Below are 15,999 nucleotides of genomic sequence, written 5' to 3' on the forward strand. Positions count from 1 at the left end.
AGGAACAAATACAAGAGCCCACAGGAGTTGGCAGCTGTGTGAGTAACTGCTGGAGATAATTTTTGCACTTTGAGTTTTATGATCCACAGGGACTCTGTCAAATGCTTAAAAATGTATGAGTATCATTTCACTAGTTACAGAAAGCAGTAGACATTTTAAACCCACCTCATCTAAATAAACTGCAGCTGCCAATGGATCAATTATAATTTAAAAACAAGAGGGAAACGTTACTAATTGAGTTGTCTTCTGGATGAAGAATGTTGCAATTAACTGACATGCAATTAACCAAATCGTGCAAACTATAAACTATGCACACAGAAGCCAATCAGACAGGCCTTTCTGACACCAAGCAAAACATACCAGAGGTAGTCATTGGAGGTATAGGAAAGAGAGTAGGCTGCCAGGCTCCACTACCCCATCCCTCCTCCATAACTTTAATGGCCAACCAGCAAAACATAAGAAGATTCCCTTTGGTCAGACAAAGCACCCATCTAATCCAGCATCCCATGCTTCCAGGAAGCTCAGAAATAAGTTGTCAAGGATATAACTTCACCCAGTCTTCCCAAACCCCCCCCAACTGGTTTTTTGAGCACTAACTGTATAGGTCTGATTTATCTATCATGTCTAGGAACCTAAGAAGAGTCTGCTAGATTGGGCCAATGGACCATCTAGCCCAGCATCCTTTTTCTCACAGTGGACAACCATGTCTAATGGTGACTGATAGTTTTCTGCCTTGTGAACTGCAAAACAACACCCCCACCCTTATTTTTTTTAACACTGGCGGATGCAACTGCTTCTTCCAAATCTCAGATGGCTACAAGGAACAGCTGATTGCCTTGATAACAGGGGCATTTAAAAAGTATGGTAAATCTTTGCACTTTCCCAAAAATCCCATAGGAAGGCTGAAACACCCCACAATTAAGATTTCTGTAGTGCAGGAACCACGTGATTTTATGGAATTTTAAGAGCCTTCTTTCTAACTGAGCTTTTGCACAGATGGTTGTAAGAAATATGATGTGTCCTATGAGAAATCTGGAGAAGGATGGTAGACTATCATGAGGTTTTTCTCTTGTTACTGTGAGTACCACCAACTCTCTGGTGCCAGTTACTCTTATCCAGGCATCCCCAATAGAGTATTCAGGAATTCATAGTCATTCTCCTAGGTTTTGGGGTGCTGAACTAAAACAAGGTTAAGCAATTTCCCCCAGAAAATTTCTGCCCACCACTCTTTATCTACTTAACTGCACCCATATGTTTTGTGTCTTTCACTGGGAACATTACAGCACAAAGGGACACTAATAGGGCAATTCCCAGAACCTTTAAGGACATGGAACCCTGAAAAAGGAAACCACCACAATTTAACAGTCAAAGAGTTTTCAAAGACTAGCCTGCTGATCAAGCGGCAACAGCCTAAAAGAGCAGGATTGTTCAACAATTTCCTTAGGACAAGGACATGCCAATGCTATAAAGTGATGGCAACAAACAAACAAATAACAAATACCCAGAACATACTTAGTTTGTCTCTAAGGTGCTATTGGACAATTTTTTATTTATTTCAACTGCATCAGACCAACACGGCTACGTACATGAAACAAATAACAATTACAGCTTGCCAAGAGGGGAGAGAAGTTTCAGACATTTTCCTTCCTCAACTCCTCTTGTGAGGACCCCCACACATCATTGCCCTGTTGCACAAAGACTTGGTCCCATGCATGTAACATTAAGCCTGCCATTAACTTTTTCCCATTTCAACAACTTCTTTTTTTTAAGCCTCTGGTGATCCACAGCCAGCCTTTCTGGTCAGTGTGCTTTCTGGAGTGCCAATGGGAGGATATCGTGGTGGGAATCCACCACCACCACCAATGACCACTCCAGGAAGTGTGTTGGTTGTAGTGGTACCATGATTCTTTTTGTTAAGTTGATCAATCATTGATGAGGTTTTCCTGGGCTCCAAAAATGTGATGTGAAGACAATGATGCATTGCAGAGAGCCTAATTGCATTTGAGGGCTGTATGCTATGAGTATTATTTTTTTTTAAAAGGTGTGTTTGTGAATGAACCCTTGGCCAAGTAGTTACCCCTGACCACTGGTCCTGTTAGCTAGGGATGATGGGAATTGTAGTTCCAAAACATCTAGAGGGCTGGAGTTTGCCTATGCCTGCTCTAACCCCACAAATATGCAAAGTTCCCTGGTCCTACACTGACCACAGAATCTAGCTCCATCAGGTCAGGGGTAGAGAGCAGCAGTATTCTCTCACTGGTTGGTTACTTCCATCTAAATGGGATATATGGGCTTCTTTCTAAATAGAATGTGGCAGTGACTTCATGGGTGGCCTATTCCAATCAATTTCCATCACAATCTTGTGGGACCTTGATTTTGATTGTAAGGCTGAATGAGAGAGGTCCCTAAGACTCTGCAGTTTAGAGTCCCTCTGTGACAGTTACCAACCCCAGTTAAATAGTGACGAGGAAGTGTTGTGACACTGACACCTGCTATCATTCATTTCTGTGCCAAAACACTATCTTATTCATATTTATTGTCACCCTGCCTTGCTTCCTAGTCCTTTTGAACCAGGGGGCTCCTTTCTCTGATTTCAACTTCCTAGCTAGGGGTGATGGGAGTTGTAGTTCAACAACATCTGGGGACCCAAAGGTTGAGAAAGGCTACTCTAGAAAATCATTAACAGCTGCTCTCTCACCTAGCCGACAGAGAATGCCACACTGCCATCATTTTTCCTATTCCCAGATCTCTGGGTCTCACCCTGGACATGTTCATTGGGATGTGACAAGAAGCACTGGAAATATGGGAGCGTGAGGTGGCTGTGGCTGTATTTGTCCTGCCTAGTTGAGAGCAGTGGGAGTGAGTACCTTTAGGCAGCACTTCTGATGTGTGCAATATTTATATGAACAAGTTTATTTTCTGTTTGGTTTGTCTGACAAAGTTGGATGCTGAATCTGTACCAGTTCTATGTTTCCCACTCCTGTCTAGGTATATTAAGGATTTGTTTTGTTTCCTAGTCTTGGCAGGATTTGAGGCTCCGCCTTCCCCAACCTGGTGCTCTCCAGGTGTTGCTGGACTACAGCATTCCTGATCCTTATCTATATGCTGGCTGAGGCTCATGGGAGATGGAGTCCACACAACATCTGGAAGACAGCAGGCTGAGAAAACTTTGGTGGCTCCGTTGGTCAAGATATGTCTAGATGATGACTTATTGAAAGTGAATCACAACTTGAACATTTTGGAGATTACAATTGACACCTTATTTAAGTTAAAATACATATTTACGAATTGATGTGTCAGTTTTGTGATGCCTTTTTGGTGGACAGTTTTAATTTCCCCACACACTCCACAACTGAACTCAGATTGCCACTCAACTTTGGATGTTTTGTTGGTACCTGTGGCTATATACAAATCAACTGCAAACCAATTTTAAACACAGCATGACCTCCCGTATGGAAAGCCAAAAGAAAAAGCAGATAAGCAGAGTACAGTGGTACCTTGATTTAAGAACAGTCCTGTTTAGTAATGATTTGGTTTATGAACTCCGCAAAACTGGAAGTAGTGTTCCGGTTTGCAAACTTTACCTCAGTCTAAGAACGGAATCCGAACGGTGGAAGGGCACCGGTGGTGGGAGGCCTCATTAGGGAAAGCATGCCTTGGTTTAAGAATTGTTTCTGTTTAAGAACGAACTTCTGGAACAGATTAAGTTCATAAACTGAGGTACCACTGTAATGGTGTTTCAGTTTTGGGGATAGCCTCTGGGAATAAATACTACCTCAAACTACATGCTAATTTCAAAGCATTTTCAGCACTTCTGTTTATGAATGCTTTTTCCATAGGGGAAAACAATGTAGCTGTAATTTTCTTAAGAATGTTAAGTTGAAAAGTTTAATATACCGGAGCACCCCATACATTTATTACATCTCACTGGAGAGTAGTCCCCTATCCTTTTCCCCATCTTATGCATTTAATCGACAGAATTTCAACAGGTGAAGCTGTCCCTGCTGGGAGGAAAGTTCTCTTGTTGAAGGTATGATCTCCCTGGCCGAAAAAAACAATGGGAACTTTATACACATCCTGCCTGGTTACAGTCTGCATTTCTCATTCTGGCTATCAAGGCTAGAATAATGTGAAGATGAAGTTAGCAAGGGAGATACCAAGGGATGTAGCTGTAATAGCAATGCTGTCACAGGGCAACAACCACCTTCCTATAAGAGCAAGAAAATTAAATGGTTTGAAAGAAAAATTGCATTAATAACTGCAAAGAGAATAGGACAAAGGAAAATGATGAAGAAACAAATTTATTTATTTATATTGTTGTTGCTGCTGCTGCTGTTGTCGCTGTTGTTTATTAAATTGCTATACCACCCTTCACATGAAGATAACAGGCTGGTTTACAATATAAAAACACAAAAATACAGACCACAATAAGAAACATCAACTACAACCCCGCCCAAACACAGCATTATTATTTATTAAATTTCTATACCTCTCTAGAATTAAAAGCTGGGTTTCACCCTTTGGACAGGTTTGTTACGCTGTTCTTAATCTTATTACATTGTTTAAATTTGTTCTGCTGATTAAATTTGTTCTAATGCCTGTTTTGTGCACTATCCTGAGGGGCTACACATGAGTGGTGTGATATTTGGAATACTTTAACCAGAGGTCATAGCACACCACCACGACAAGGGGACACACTGCATTGCATTTGAATCACTTTCATTATTGGTGAGAAATAGCTATTGAGATCCAATTTTCAAAAGTGGCAAAATGTTTGTTTATTTGCAGAATCAAAATGTCAGTCAATGGCTAAGATTTATTTCTAACAAATAATCCATGAATGGTAAGCCAAGAATGACCCTTGACCTCATCTTACTTTTTTTATTTAGAAAAATAACAAAGAATGAACACTGATTTGCATGTAACACTAAGCCATGATTCATGGTTTGTTGCTTCCCATGGCTTCTCATAAAATGTCGGGCCATTGCCAAAATATAATAATATTTCTTTATTTATTACATTTATGCCCCAGCCAGGGCTGGCCCAAGACATTTTGGCACTGGAGGCAAACCACAAAATGGCTCCCTCCCCATCAGGGAAGAAAGGGTGAGTGAAGATCTATATCAGGAACAAGGGGGTTGGGGATGGGAATAAAGATCTACACTGGGAACAAGGGTAGCAGATACCAGCATGGCCTCATATTTGACAAGAGGCCAGTGTAGAGGTGACATGGGGGGGGGGCGGGTTGCTGAGGAGGTGGTAGATCCAGCCTGCAAGGAACATGCTGCAGCTGTCGCTTGTCACTATGGCTGTGACAGCAGTGGGCAAAGCATTCTTTGGGGGCGGATCTGCTACCTCTGTAGATCCTGCAGCCCAAGGTAGTTGCCTCACCTTGCCTCATAGATGGGCCTGCTCGGGTTCCACCTTTCCCCCAAGGAGCTCAAGTTGCCATACGTAAATGTCAGGGATGGGCTGAATGAAAAAAAGGGGTGGGAGGAAGCAGCTAGGGAACCCCCAAGGGAAACTGCAGAGGAGGATGGCTCAGAGCCAGGAGATTGGTGGTGGGACACTGAGGAGAGGTCCGGGGCGAAGATTGGGAGCAGGGGCTGGATGCTGAAGGGGCAACAGGGTTTAGTGAGCAGGAAGAGCTGGTGGCAGTTCAAACCCTGAGGCTGAAGCTGAGGAAGCGGGGGGAGGGGCGGGGTCAAGAAGCTGCTGAAGATTCCAAGGAGTCTCCCTCTCCTGCTGCGACAAGCTTTCCTCCCCTTTGGTCTCCATAATGAGGAGAATAATGAGCAGAGCAGAGTCAAGAGGTGTGCAGACACAGTTTGAGACTGCTTGGGAAACATCCAGGAGGGGGAGCTTTAGAAAGGGTGGAAGCAGGGAGCTTCAGTCTTGGCAACTGCTCCATAGGGGTAAGGCCTTTTGAGAAGTGTTGCAGAGTTGTATGCCTTGAATAAAGAGTTAACTACACAGAAAATGGAGCCCTACATCTTTTGTGCTGACCTGAGTCTGACACCAGGTCTGGCAATAGTTCTCTTCCATATTTTGTCCACATATCAACCCAGTGATGTACATTAGGCTGAGTGAGTGACTGGGCTAAGGTCACTCAATGAGCTTCATGGCTCAGTGGAGATTTGATCCCTGGTCTCCAGGTTCTGGCTGGACTCTCTAAGCACTACAGCACACCAGGTTCCTTCAGATGTTTGAAACTCGTAGAATCCATTTACTGCGGTGCTGCCCCCAGCAGCCACTTCCAAGGAAGTGTCCTATTGAGAAAAGCTACTGAATCATCACTGCAGCAAATTAGCAAAACTCATGTTACTGTTGTGAGGTCTGAGACAGGACATGTCTAACAATAAGCAATCTGTACAATGTCATGAAAAGGCCCAAAGTTCCCACCATTTCCCATTTTCCTGATTGCCATTGTCACAAGAATAGATTCAAGCTGCGTCCTTATCTGTTCTTATTATGATCTTTGTCACAGGAATGAGGCATCTGAATGTTAATATCCAATACTGCCTGGAAACACAACAGACTGCCGTGTGGCTTTAACCTTTTCAATATTCGAGATTTGATTGTTTTGCTGTTCTTCTGCTCTCACACACCTGCAAAGGGGGACAGTAATATGAAGCCATCCAATCAAAAGAGAGATCCTCTTAAAGGTTGAAGATGTGTGTTTCTAAGAAGAATCACCTGGAATGGAAATAAGTCTTCACCACCCCCCGTAATCCACACCCTTCAGTACTTTCTATTGCTAAAGCAATGGATGCCACAGTACCAGGATGTATTACACTGTCAAATGTAAGCAAATGTTGAGGATAGGTCAGCTATTATTAATACAGCAAGAAGCATGAAAACCTGAATACGAACAGATCAATGCTGCTTTGTTGCTCTATTTTCATCTTGTAAACAAATATCTTCTAATGAACAACAAAGACACGGAAGGAAATGGAAATTTATCTCTCGACTGCTTTGGTTTTGTCTTACGGTTGGGTTATGCTATTTCTTTTAGAATTTGGAGGTTTTTTAGAGCAATGCCTCAGACAAAATAAAGACTATTTTCATTGCAGAAATCCATCACAGGATTCATTAATACCAAATAATTTAATAGCATCTGAATCAATGCTGAATCGCTAAGTAGCACATTGACCCAAGGACACTTTGCCACAGTATATACTGAGCAGGCTTCTTCCAGTGACCCTATTAGGATGGTCCACCCTCAGTGGCTGATGGCTCTGAGGGATTTTCTGGCTGATATGCCTCACACAACAGTCAAAGCCCTGGCTGACCTTTGGCACATCCGAATGGCTTGGGCCATTGACGCGATCTACCCTGAGTGCCCTCTCCCATTTCCTGAAGCTTACTTGGCTCCCTGATATACTCTGGAGCTTATGGCGAGGAAACAAGCTGGGAGGGGTCTCAAACGTGAGTGGAGGAAAACCCTGGCTGAATGCAATCAAATACTGGTGAGGGCTCATCATCAACCCTACGTAGTGGCAGTGAAGGCTGCAAAGAAGGCATATATTTTTTTGCCAGTTGATACAGCATGAGAGTTAACATAATGTCCCAGGGCTCAAGATCCTTTTCAGACAGTAGTATTTACATGGGAAGGAAAAGCTCAGTGGTAAAGTACCTGCTTAGCATGTTGAAAGGTGCAGGTTCTACTCCTGGCATCCCCAATTAAAATAAGAGTGCAGGTTTTAATATCTCTGACTGACATCCTGGAGAAGTGCTTCTGGTCAGAACAGACAATACTGGGTTCGCTGTGCTATGATTCATTTATATACCATTTCTGGAACTGAAGGTCACTGAAGCAGTGAAGAGCATATTAATAGTGAAGAAAGATGCAAAAATACAATATGCCAATCAAAACAATATGAAATATCAAAATCATCAAACACCCACCAATCACACCCTTGAGACAGAAGGGAAATACACTGGAGAGAAATAAGCTCATAGTGGTTTGAGGCAATCACAACTGGAGAGTGATATGAGACCTGGAGTGTGTGGCTCAGAGATCTTGCAGCAAGGATGAAGAGACTGACATTTTGGAAGGAAAATTATTTCCCAAAATAGAGCGCAGACATTCGAAGTCAGTTCAGAGTTAAAGCCTTGGTGAGAATTTGCAGGCTGCTGCTGAAAGTCAAAACAAACAGTACCTGAAATCTTTTTTATCCCACCTTATGAATTGGGGTCCCTTGTTTCACCTCCAGCCCTATTTTGGTGGCACAGGGCAGCTAATCCCTGCTGCAGACAGAAGTCTTTGAAAAGGGTAAAGAAAGGACTTCCAGGAGACTATTATATTGGGAACTACTAGACCTTCATTCCCTTTTGCACATACATCGAATAGGATGCTTAATGCTTCATTAGAAGAAAGCATGGGATGAAACGATAATGACCACTGCCTGTATCTTGACTGAAGATGAACCGAAATATAGGAATCTTTTGGAATCTGCACTTCTCTGAATTCTGTGATGCGGATTCCCACAAAAAAATATACATATTAAGAGAAAGCATGCATGAAAATGCACCTAATATGATAGTAACATACGTAAATGCTTTATATAAAGTGAATTGCTTGCAAAACTATGTGTATAAGGCAAAATGGCCTGCAAAGTGTGTATACTGTATAATGAGCACTCACACTTTACATTGTGGGTGCCCTTTGTGGGATGGCGCATGGTGCTACAGTTCCCAGGGAGCTTACTGGCAAACAGGGGCTGGCTTACCTCTCAGTGTTAATTTTGGAGGTTCATGCCCAGCCTCAGTAATCAAGTTTCTTGCTGGGAGGTGGGGCCAGCCCCATTTATGAATAGGGGGTGGAGCCAACAATAGCCAGGCAGTCAGCTCTGGAGATTCACCCTGCCTACCCTCCATTTGTTTAATGTTTCTTGTTTGTAGGTTAACTTTTTCTTCCTGTTTAGTGGGCGCTGCTATGGTCTTTGACTGGTTGCTGTTGAAGGATCGGGAAGAAATTTTCCTGCATTGGCAGGTTTTGTCTTCCACGTAGCAATTCGTCACAACTTTGGTGGTTATGGCCTTGGGTGGAATCCTTTAGTCTTTTCTTTCCTATATGGGGGGGGAAGGCATGAAGTCGTGACTCACCCCCTGCAGCTGCGATTCCAGGTTCCCCCTCTTAAAGGGGTTATATATATGGGTGTCACTGGCTATACATTGAAAGGTCGTCAGTAAACTACCCTGCATGCGGGGATATGGGCTGGGCTGCCTGATACACTTACATCTTGCACAGCACCCCCATATCCCATTGACCCTGATGAGTGCCAGTTCCCCCTGGCTGGGGGGGTGGGAGGGATACACGCCCAAGGCCTAAGCTAAGGTCTTCCTACATTCAGAAGTTTAATAAAGTTATGGCCTAATTTTAATTCCATAACATGTTGTCAGAGTCTTTATGTCTTTCTTATGATCCCTGGGGGCTGGGGCTGTTGCAGCCTGGTCATGCAATGAGAAATGTGTAGTATTTTTTTAAAAATTAATCTGATGCAGAAATGTGGTGAATTGGTTGCAAAAATGAGCAACTGAGAGAAACTGAAATTGCCAGATTCATCCATCCCTACCTTGAAAGGAAAATAAAGCTTTTTCCCCAGCAGAAGTGGGTATATTCTATCTGGCTCAGTCTAGCATGCAGTAGACTCAATATTCAGCTTCAAGACTCTTCAGAGCTTACAGAAATTTCAAGAAGTGAAAACCAACAGTCTAGGTTACCATTTTAGTTCTATGCAATGGGACAAATACTGCCAATGACCTCTGAATGTGACAGCTTGTTATACTGCTGAAGACATTCGGTGATATCCAATGTTACTCAAACTCACAACACGTTAAAATCAGTGGTTTTCAGTAACTCAATTCCATTGATTTCAATGGAAATCTGAGTAAGTCTTAAGCCTACTCTAAGTGGTTGTTATGCTGCTTCTTGCTCAGTTGCGTGTCTCCAGGAAATGACACATTAACTTATCCCAGGTCATCTTAGAAAATGCATTAAGAGAGCAGCCAGGACCCAGTTTATGCGAACTCTCACTTTCAAGGGCATATATCCTTTCCCTTTAAACTGAAATCCATGCACTGTGTGTCATACCTCTTTATGTCAATTGCCAATTTTATTGAAGTGGAGGAAAGGAGAAGCATCTAAAAGTCAAAACACATAAAAGAAAAAAGTCATTGATTATATATACTCTTTTTATCTTTAGTTTAATTAAAGAGAAAAAGAAGCGAAGCAGGAACCCTCCTCAAGGAGCAGCAAATTATGGGTATCCTGTTTTACATGCTGTGATAAATGTGGTGATCTTCAAAGGTTATAATTTTCAAACAATAGGCATGATAAAATATAAGCAGACAGAGTAGAAGATGATCTCCGCAGGGAAATGCCAGTGGACAAGAAAATGGAACAGAATGTCTTAAGAGGTGCAAAGGAGGGAAAAGAGAAGTTTTATTGTGAGAACTTTTTCCAAATAAGTTTTTTTTTTTAAACATGCCTAGGGGAGTGGGGAAGAATAGCAATGAGGTTGTATATAAAATATACAGGCATACATAAAAAGTAAAATTCTTCATGGAGGAATTTAAAATATTTTGAAAACTGTTTCAATGAATCAAACAATACAGATCTGCAGGCATATGCTTATTTTGCACAATCTATTTTGATCATTTTATTCATGCATGGAATTCAGAGGTATGCATGACACTGAAACCTGACTATTGGAAAATATACTAAGACCCTCCCTGCTCTGTATTCTGATATTTCATCAGACCTACCACATTTACATTAAAGCTATCTACCTAGCAAAAGAAACCAACCAGTTATTTTCATTTTTAAAGATCACCAAGATCCTAGATTTTTGTACTGAGTACTGAATTCTGGTTTTGCAAGGAATCCACATAATCCTGGCAGTAGACGATCCCAAGATCAGTTCTACAGTTGTCAATACACCGTGGGGGGTGGGGAGGAATCTTCCTGAATTTGATACCACTGCACCCCCCCAAAAAAAAACAGACACATCATCAAAACTTAATGTTATCTTAAAGAGATTGCCATGGCTATTGAATTGCTCAAAATGGATCTTTTGGTTTAAACTGGATTTTACAAATGGACCAATCCATTTAAATAACTTTAAAAAACCTTTTTCATAAAGGTATAAATTAGACACTAGTACACCTAGAGTTCTGTAAAATATGCGTTTTTGCCATCTGTTGAATTCTCCCAGATAAGTACTGTATGGAAAGTAATGTATATTAAGTTCCACACGCTGTCATTTAGTTAATAAGTAAGCTAGGCATGCATTATTAAACAGAGCAGAATACATTAGATATACATCAAACAAGGTCCAGTAGGTCTATTCCTTCGATGTGGAATTAACTATTAAAGAGAGTAGTCGATACATAATTAAAGAGAACTAAATAATTAGATAGTATTAACTAATGATCATTAATGCTAATGGTCAATTGCTGGGGGCATTTCAGTTAAACACTAGAGGCCACTTTGTGGCCAAGAGTTGATACTCTGAATAATGCTGTGCTGAACAGGCTTAAATAATTATTAGCAGCAGTGATGGAAAACCTACTCAATATGTACTAATATGGATAGCAAAGGTCAAAATTATTTGTTTGTTTATAAAATATTTATAAACCACTCATATAAAGTATATCAAGGCAGTGCACAGGAATGTATACAATTACAATAGAGCATAAAATTACATACCCCCCCCAAAAAAAATCATGAGGAAAATGACTGGCTCATCTTACAGAAATGTAAACAGCTGAATAGGCCTGTTGGCATTATCATCTGTTCTGGGTATCAGAAAAATTGCTAGGGTGGGTCACTGTGTGGCATTTCCATATAGGAGCCTGCTCTAACCTCCCTACCCTTCAGATGTTTTAGACTTATGGAATCATAGAATCGTAGCATTCAAAAGTATCCCAAGGGTCATCTAGTCCAACCCCCAGCATTGCAGGAATCACAGCTAAGGAGTCCCTGCCCGATGACCACCCAACATCTGCTTAAAAACCTCCATGTAAGGACAATCCACCACCTTCCAAGGTGGTCCATTTCAATGCTGAACAGCCCTTAACATTAGATAGTTATTCCTTATCTCCTTTCTTGTAATTTGAATCCGTTGATTTGGGTCCTACCCTCAGATGCAGCAGAAAACAAGCTTCTTCCAACTTCCACATGACAGCCCTTGAGATATTTGAAGATGGCTATCATATCTCCTCTCAGTCTCTTTTCCCCCAGCACCAAAAGATAGTTTGAGTTCACTTTGTATTGGAGGGTGTACATGTGTAATTAAGGGGTGAGTGCACCCCCAGTCAAGCTGAAAGCAGACTGGAAGGCCCCCTGGGCCTGACCTATTGACCCATCCAACCCCAAGTGTGTGATCCAAGCAGGAATCAAAGGCATTCCTTTTGCCATCCCAGGTCCTACAACCTTAAAGAACACATGTATGGGTGTTATTCTTTCATTTCCCTCGCTGCCCTGTCTTTATGAACCATTTTCCATAGGGAAAATTCATGATACAGTGGTACCTTGGGTTACAGACGCTTCAGGTTACAGACTCCGCTAAACCAGAAATAGTACCTCAGGTTAAGAACTTTGCTTCAGGATGGGAACAGAAATTGTGCGGTGGCAGAATGGCACAGTGGGAGGCCCCATTAGCTAAAGTGGTACCTCAGGTTAAGAACAGTTTCAGGTTAAGAAAAGACCTCCAGAACAAATTAAATTCTTAACCCGAGGTACCACTGTATTTAGAGAAAGTGCAATCATCTTCACACAGCCAAACGTTCCTACTTAATTCTGCAATGATCAGTTACTTGCATTGCATCCTCTGGAGTCAGGAAGTGGGTACTGTAATAATCAGGAAAGGGCAGCTAGAGGATAGATAGGCTTCTATAGCCACTCCGTGTTCACACACACAGAGCTGTGTACAGACGCAATGTACATCCACATGCATCATGATGCCCTACATTGCATCATGGAGGAAAGGAGTGTGCTTGGGGAAAAGTCTTAATTTCAGCCTCTGTTCAGCTGTTGATACTTGTTTTCTCTTAGTTTTTCAAAGGTTACTCCTTACTGTTTCCCCAGAGGCTGCAGGCTTGGGGAATGACGACCTTTGAATTTTATCTTGTTGTTTTTTTTCTGAGCTGTGTTTTACATCTTGTTGTGTCATCAACCAGTATATCAACAACATTACTGCAGTTGACTTTCCTTATTTTCTCTTGACAGTGTCCTCAGGGTTGATAAATGACCGCCCTTTCTTGTAAAAGGAAAACGTATTTATTTGGCGACTATATATAAGTTTATGAAATCATCTCCTTGTGAGTAGAACAGGCAGGCACTCCATTAAACTCTTAACCCAAGCCTTTTTCTGCACAGTTTCCCCACTTCTAATCCCTTGATGCCTGGGCTTGGAGTTTTCACATTTTGATTTGATGTTCGTAAATAATTACAATGATTGCTGGCATTAAATACACCAGTGACTGTTATCTAGTGGCACCCTATGCAATGCATTTTATGCTTTAGTGAACGTCCAACGTTTGGTGAAAATCGGCATTCACGTAATCCCAAGCACATTTTGCAAATGAATGAAAACTCATTGTGTATATCATTTGCCCGATAACAAATGTTGGAAATGTAAAGAAAATGAAGGTACATTCTTTCACCTTTGGTGGACGTGCCCAAAGATTAAGGCTTTCTGGGAGACGATCTATAATGAAATGAAAAGGGTATTTAAATATACCTTCCTGAAGAAACCAGAGGCCTTTCTCCTGGGCATGGTCGGCCAATTGGTACCAAAGAAGGATAGAACTTTCTTTATGTATGCAACAACAGCAGCAAGAATACTTATTGCAAAGTATTGGAAGACACAAGATTTACCCACCCGGGAAGAATGGCAGATGAAGCTGATAGACTATATGGAACTGGCGGAAATGACTGGCAGAATCCGAGACCTGGGAGAAGAGTTGGTGGAAGAAGATTGGAAGAAATTTAAAGACTATCTTCAGAAACACTGTAAAATTAATGAATGTTAAAAATGATGTTGGATTGAAAATAAGAGGCACTAGCACCAAATTAATGAGAATATGCAAAAATGAGTTGATAATGGATGAAAATATAGAGCTATAATATGTTAAGATATAGAGTTAAGATAAAAGAAAGAGGGTAAGGATTTGCTGATTTGATTATTTAAATGGGAATACAAAAAGGGGAGGTGTGAGGAAGTCAAGGAAGCAAGCTAATGAGTTTCAAGGTACAAAAAATGGGTTTGTTTTTAACTCTTTTGTATCTATTTGTTTTTTGTACTTTGTATTTTTATTTTTTATTTTTTATGTATTTTTGTATGGTTTTTTATTTTTTATTTTTTTGTATTTTGTAAATTTATGTTTTTGTAAAATTTCAATAAATATTTAAAAGAAAAAGAAAAAGAAAAGAAAACTCATTGTGAGGAGGCCCCTGTCACCAGCACATGCTGCTGTATCGTCAGTAAGTTTCCCTGACAGTCCAGGCAAAAGCTGAGAGGGAGGTGGGTAGGGAGAGAATGAAGGAGAGAAAAAGCTGAAGATGCAGCTGTAGAAAAAGTCTCATAGCTATTGATGCATCCAACAGGCGAACAGTCAGGCACAGACGGACAAGGAGGAGGGTGGCTCCCTCTGCCTCAATGCTGCAGGCAACCAACACTAACAGGCTAAGTAGGAGGCTGGCAGCTTCAATCCCTAGGGAGCCAAAGGGAAGGTACAATAATGTTAATGATTAATGTTGTTAATTGTATCAGTATAGCAGAAGGAGATGAGAGCACAAGATACTTTGGCCCTGTATACCTGAAGAAATGTCTCCACCCCCATCGTTCAGCCCAGACACTGAGATCCAGCTCTGAGGGCCTTCTAGCAGTTGCCTCACTGTGAGAAGTGAGGTTACAGGGAACCAGGCAGAGGGTCTTCTCGGTAGTCATGCACGCCTTGTGGAATGCCCTCAGCAGATGTCAAGGAGATAAATGTACAACCTTTAGAAGACATCTGAAGGCAGCCCTGTTTCAGGAAGTTTTTAATGTTTGATGTTTTACTGTGGTTTTATAATTTGTTGGAAGATGCCTGAAGTTGCTGGGCAGCAAGCAAGAAACAAATAAATCAGTAGGAGAAGCCCATAAGAGGTTCTTGTGATGAACCAGGATCCGGAGTTTTCACAGCAAATAATTCACCAGGTCCCTTCTGTTTCCAGAGTGCCCTGGCAGTCTGTGCAACTTCAAGGGAGGGGGTGTGTGTAAGGGTGAGACCAATCCACTGTGAAGGGTAACATTCAGAGATTCACTGGAATGATGATGGTCACATGTGCATGTTCCCAAAGTGGGGAAAACACATGAATGCCTGGAAATAACATACTTGTCTAGGATTGTCATGATGCTGGTGCTTATAAATATCAACTTCCACCAGCATTTGGGCATTCATGGTAGCCTGACTTTAACACAAGGTTTTATGCCCTAAAGCCATGGGAGAAATCTTGAAAACCATCAATACCCAGAGGAATACTTGATTATATGGGAAGCAAGAAGAGCAAACTGAAAACAGAAGCCACACGTTTGCAGGGGTTTTCTCCCCTTAATTTCCATTTTGAAAATGCCCTATTATAATCCTCAAATAGCTCTTTACGTGATCAAACGATATGGACTCAAAGAATTCCGCAGCAATTTTAGCGAGCCCTTGAAAACCTGACCCTCTGTAGATTTGGTTGAGAGCCCAGCTTTGTCACATGCTTTGAGCATGCCGTTTTCATCTCATTATGTGGAACCAATGAAATCAAAATGGAAACAGACCAGAGGCAGCACATCCAAGGCAAGTCAGTTCTGCTGATCCTAATAATTATATGTGTTAAATGGCTCTGTAAGCAATGCTTAGGTGGTGATTACAGATTCTGCACCAGATGCATGTTTATTAAGTGTTCATCTCTGAGCATAAATGAATTAGGGTTTTGGGTTTTTTTATTTGTGGTGGCATTTT

This window comes from Podarcis raffonei, chromosome 1 (assembly GCF_027172205.1).
Source record: "Podarcis raffonei isolate rPodRaf1 chromosome 1, rPodRaf1.pri, whole genome shotgun sequence".
NCBI lineage: Eukaryota > Metazoa > Chordata > Lepidosauria > Squamata > Lacertidae > Podarcis > Podarcis raffonei.